Raw genomic sequence first — 5,709 nt, forward strand, 5'->3', positions numbered from 1 at the left:
AAGCGCCCAAAGGCAGGTTGACGCAAGCCGAGTAAGGCAAAGAAGAGAAAAAAAATAACTAAAAACAACTAAAAAAAAACAAAAACAATGTGGTTCAAATGACCCGCGAGCTACTACCATTTTTTGGTCCATTTATTAGATTTGTTTCAATTTCCTGTGCACTAAAAGCTGTTGCATATTTATGGGCGGCGCCAATGTTTTTTACTTTATTTTCTTTTTTTCCAGTTGCCAACGTCTTTTCAACTTTAGGCTTAAAAGGCATTATTACTGATCAGCGGATAAAGGTGCATGAGAACATGAATTTAGCAAGTTTTTTGCCTTTGTTGTTATTTTATTATTTTAAGGAGCGCAGTTTGTGTGCTAAACTGTTTTTATAACTTACATTGAAATATTTTGTTGCTCTCTGAATTCTTTATTCCATTCTTGAATGTTCGGCAAGAAATTAGATAAGCTAATTTACAGGACAGTTGGACATTCTCATTGCCGTCGACCGGGTGATTAGCGACATGATGATGTGTTTTCAATATAAATTACTAATTAACGCATATCTTTTTTTAACTCAGAAATTTTCCTTTCCCCTCGGCGCTAATTCAGTGTTTTGGGATGAGCAAATTTTAATGAGCACAGCCGTCTATCCCAGATAAGCTTATAGTCCGCAGCCATAACTAACGAAGTGCCACATTGCCTCTGATTCGGTTGGGGCAACTGCTATTGTGCAGATAAAAAGCTTGCGGCTTAAAAGTATCGAATTTTAATATTTATGTCGATTTTAATTATTCATGACGACGGAAGCATGACTTTGCAAAACATACCAGGGAAAAATCATTGAGGAGGACAGCTGCTTCCTTTTTTTTAAATTTCAATCAAAACAAATTGCAGATGTCCGTACATTTGAATATATGAGCGTATGTAGGTAGTAGCCGTAGCCGAATGGGTTGGTGCGTGACTACCATTCGGAATTCAAAAGAGAGAACGTAGGTTCGAATCTCGGCGAAAGACCAAAATAAAGAAAATTTTTTTCTAATAGCGGTCGCCCCTCGGCAGGCAATGGCAAACCTCCGAGTGTATTTCTGCCATGAAAAAGCTTCTCATAAAATTATCTGCCGTTCGGAGTCGGCTTAAAACTGTAGGTCCCTCTATTTGTGGAACAACATCAAGACGCATGCCACAAATAGGAGGAGGAGCTCGGCCAAATACCCAAAAGGGTGTACACGCCAATTATATATATATATATTAGGACGGGTCGATTTAAAAATCGCTCATTGCTCTGTGAAAATCGTATTCTAGGGATCAAAATAAGAAACTTTGCGGAAGGAACCATACCTCTAAAACGAATTCTGATGGCCCCCAATTTGGGTCGAAATTTTTAGTTTCTTTTCTCATGTAAAGGCCAAAAATGGCCAAAAGACACTAAAAGTTCGACCCAAATTGGGGGACATCAGAATTCTTTTTAGAGGTATGGTTCCTTCGGCAAAGTTTCTTATTTTGATCCCTAGAATATGATTTTCACAGAGCAGTGGGCGATTTTTTTGCCTCCCCACAAATCGACCCGGCCTAATATATATATATACAATATACATATGTAGGTAGTATATAAAAGTAGTATGCTCTTACATATAGACATAAATATGGCTGTGAATTAATCTGCTATTTATCATATAAAAAATTAGGGCCATGAAAATGACGACTTATGTTTTTAGTGAAATTTTTATATTTAATCCAATGTCTAAAAGGATCCTAAAATGTTTTATATGCTATTGCGATCACTAATTACAAATTCAATTATGAAAAAAAATCTCTAAAAACTGCAGTAAAACTCATTTGCATTCATAATTTTTATATTAATACTCCACAAAGACAAATTTAGCAATAATGTATAGATAATATTAAAGGACGTAATGACATAAAATAATTAATCCAACTGTAAAACGTATAGGCAGAAATATTTGTAACAATATTACCAAACCATTTTTTTAAATACTGATTTATGAGTAAAAAAGTACTTTCTCCGATTTGCGAAGAATTTCGAATTGGGGGTTATTTCGAGTTATGAGCTTCGAAGCTCGAAATAGGTCTTTAGTAAAAAATTATTTAAAATGTGGGCAACTGATTAAAAAGGAAAAATATGGTCGTACTCCACTTATTCCATTAATTTAGATAGCATATCACTTTACACATACAATTTTATTGCAGGTCAAAGATCAGATCTTCGAAAATTAAAAACCTTATAAGGTTTGCTGCAAAGTACTAATACATTTATTTTAGAATTCATTATGATAATATTTGTACTTTGCCAGGTTATGTTAAGATTATGCACATAAGTTAACTTTACATTGGATTTTTGACTACATTTGTTATATTTTTATATTCTCTAACATAATTTGCGCTTAGTTTAGTAAGAGATTATTGTAAATTAAATTCATTCGTACTGCCAGCAATAAATTCTATACATCGTTTACGGAAGCATCTAATCGATTTATGGTATTTTGTTAGTCATCGCGTTTAACAAAATTTAGACGCAATAGACAGCATTGACTCTACTAAACTTACGGTTTAACTAAACCAGGACAGCATCGATTCTTTCGGCTAGTTTAGTTAAATCGTAGATATAATCACCATAGAGATCAACCACCTTCCTACAAGCGTAATTAACTTTGGAACATTCCGCTTCGAGCAACTGAACACGGCATAGGTTCCGAAAAGCGATATTGAAAATTACTTTTTCCAGGAAAGTAGACAAATCGGCCGAACTCTCTCATTCATTCATAAGATTAGAAACAAAAGAGTAAGCAAGAAAGAGAAACCTGTGAAATAGAGGCTTTAAAGCCAAAGGCGCGCAACGAGATTCGTAGGTTGGGATAGGTTCACTACAGTTCAGTGAGCGAAGAGCAAATTTGATAAACACTTTTTGAATTCGTTGAATGCGGCTTATACCCGAAGCAATATATGGTCTCCAAATAAAATATGCATAGTCCAGCGTAGGCTTTGCAAGCTTAGTGTATACAGCAACGACAACGCCGAGCTGTTACACCAAATGAAAGTCAACGAGGTATCGGATTTTAAATTGAAATAAAGTAGCGAAAACTCGAATTGGTTTGGCAATCCTTATTATTTTTGTGTAGAACCATTCATGACATTTATTCATAATCTCTTATTTATAATCTCTTTCAAATGTTGGCCCCAACTGCGCCATAGTTCGGCCATCCGTAAACACCATTTTTGAATGACTCTCTGGAGGACTTCAATTGGTATCTCGTGAATAACTTTTGTAGTGTTGGCTTCCAATGCCTAGAAACTGGTTTATCCACAAAGCATTTAGGTTTTACATATCCCCACAAATAAAAGTCCAAATATCACACGATCTTGGTGGTCAATCCACTACTCCGAAACGAGAGAAACGACGACGCAGTAAATCCATTGTTTCACGAGCTGTGTGGCAAGTAGTGCCGTCTTGTTGGGACCACATGTTGTGGAGACCACGAGCTTCAACTTCCGACATCAAAAAGTCGTTTGTAATGGCGTGATAGCGTTCATCATTCACTGTTACATTGGTGCCAGCCTCGTGAGCCGATGATTCCTGCAGCCCATAGGCCGCACCAAATGGTTTTTTAATGACTGTTCTGCTTCGGGTTGCTGTTCAACCCAAATAGGGAAATTTTGCTTATTGACGTACCCTTTACGCCATTGAATTCTTTTCACAAAGCGTCGATTTATGTAATACAATTTTATGATTTGTAAACTTTGTTGAGACATAAGTCTTTCCTTGATGAAATGTCAGTGAATACTGAATTATGAAAAATGATGTATTTAGTCTGACGTTATCTGTCAAAAAAAATCCTATTGGAAAAAGTACCTCCAATCTGACAATCCTTTATAATTAATATGCGTGGAGAACAGAGCTTCGTGTCAAAGTATATACCCATACCCTTAATTACGGCAAGGATGGGGCCTTTCGCCTAGAGTTCTTTTTTGGCTATATAATATATTGTAAAGCCTATCTTGTTATATGGAGTCATAGTCTGGTGGAACTCACTAAGAGGACGACATTGATGAAGAAGCTGGAGAGAGTTCAGAGGTCGGCACTCACTGGAATCAGTGGGGCACTTCGAACGACTCCTACTCTGGTGCTCAACGAAATATTAAATGTGGTACCCGTAGACATCGCAGGCAGAATTGCCGCTGCACGTACCGCAATCAGACTCAGGGGTTCGGACTATGGCTCAACCTCACTTATAGGCACTCAAGAAACTTCGAGTTCATCCCCAACGGATCAATGTACACCCTCGCTTAGTCCAACCGGAACTTTTTCCACTCATATTTCATCAAGGGAAGAGTGGGCGGGGGCTACACTTAGGGACAGGGCCTGGTGAACTTGTTCACGGATGGATCGGAGTTGGAAGGAAAAGTTGGCTGAGGAGTTTTTTGCGAGGAGCTCCCCATCAGACTCAAATTCAGGTTACCGTTTATCTTCGTCCAAGTGTGCTCATTACTTGAGCAACCATTCCAACCTAACCTAATTACGGTAACATATTTGAGGGAAACACCAGAGATATAATAGCACGCAGAGATTAGGATTTGCTTTCTAGTAAAAGATGAGTGAAAATATTTGGTAGTATTAAATTTAAGACGGAGTTTTACTCTGTCTCCGAATAGCAGATAGTTTCTGTGAGGAACTTTTTTATGGCAGAAATATACTCAGAGGTTTGCCATTGTCTGGCATTAAAAAAGCTTTCTCTGTCAACTTGGTATTTTAAGGATTTACATGAATGGTAGTCACGCACCAACCGATTCGGTTACGGCTACCATTTTTACTACAAAGTATATCGTTTATAAATAATGTAAATAGCAAAGGACTTAACATGAGACATCAAATTCAATGCCACTGAATCCCTGAGATGAGATCATCATTGAAGAACTGATTTTTTCAATTGTTTCTACTGATATCTTGAAAGAATTCGTACTGATATTGTAATGTTGGAGCAGGTACATATGTATGTATATAGTACATTCTCGTAGAATTATAATTGAAAAATATGTGCCTCTCCCCAATACTAGCAGTGCCTTCCAGACGGAAGTATTGGCCATAGGGGAAACTTGTCGGCTACAAATCGCAAACTTCTCTTTTAAGGCCAATATCACTATTCCTATGGATAGCCAAGCTACAATCCACGCTCTGGATTCGGCTACAACAACCACAAAACTGGTGGTACAAAGCAGAAATAACCTCACCACCTAAAGGGTGGCTGCTTGCGCTCTCAATAACTGCGTTTCTACAATTACAGTAACGCTCCGCCATGTAAATGTTTATATTGGAAAATAACAACGATACGCCTACAAAAATAACAATCAAACGTTATCTTTGTTGTTGCAGGCATTTCAGCGATAATGTTTATCTCGGCAGCGCAGCGCAAATTAAAATAACAAGAAATGAAAGAAAAAATGTAACATTAACAAAAGCATTTTTCCAATCATCAACATAGAGCTTTGTTTCCTTTGCTAAGCGAAATTGTCGAAATAATAAAACATTTTAAATTGACATTTGATGCTGTTTTTATATGGCGCTCAGCGTGTGGCGTAAATAAAAAATGAGTAAATAAAGTGAAAGCACTGGATAAATGAGACTCATCGAAAAATACCTTGAGGCTTTAATTTTAGTGTTCGCCAGTTTTGTTTGGCGAGGGTTACGCTGAGGGTGGGACGACACGGCTG

The 5,709-nt window shown here is 37.3% G+C and overlaps 1 long non-coding RNA gene across 1 annotated transcript; it reads left to right on the plus strand.

Moving 5' to 3' along the window:
- Positions 1-645: 645 nt before the first annotated feature.
- LOC129236366 (uncharacterized) lies at positions 646-5,476 on the plus strand. The gene is made up of 4 exons (XR_008581658.1): positions 646-909; positions 4,847-4,983; positions 5,056-5,296; positions 5,372-5,476. It is a non-coding gene; the product is annotated as an uncharacterized LOC129236366 (long non-coding RNA).
- Positions 5,477-5,709: the final 233 nt, after the last annotated feature.

Source organism: Anastrepha obliqua, chromosome 1, assembly GCF_027943255.1.
Source record: "Anastrepha obliqua isolate idAnaObli1 chromosome 1, idAnaObli1_1.0, whole genome shotgun sequence".
In the NCBI taxonomy this organism is placed as follows: Eukaryota; Metazoa; Arthropoda; class Insecta; order Diptera; family Tephritidae; genus Anastrepha; species Anastrepha obliqua.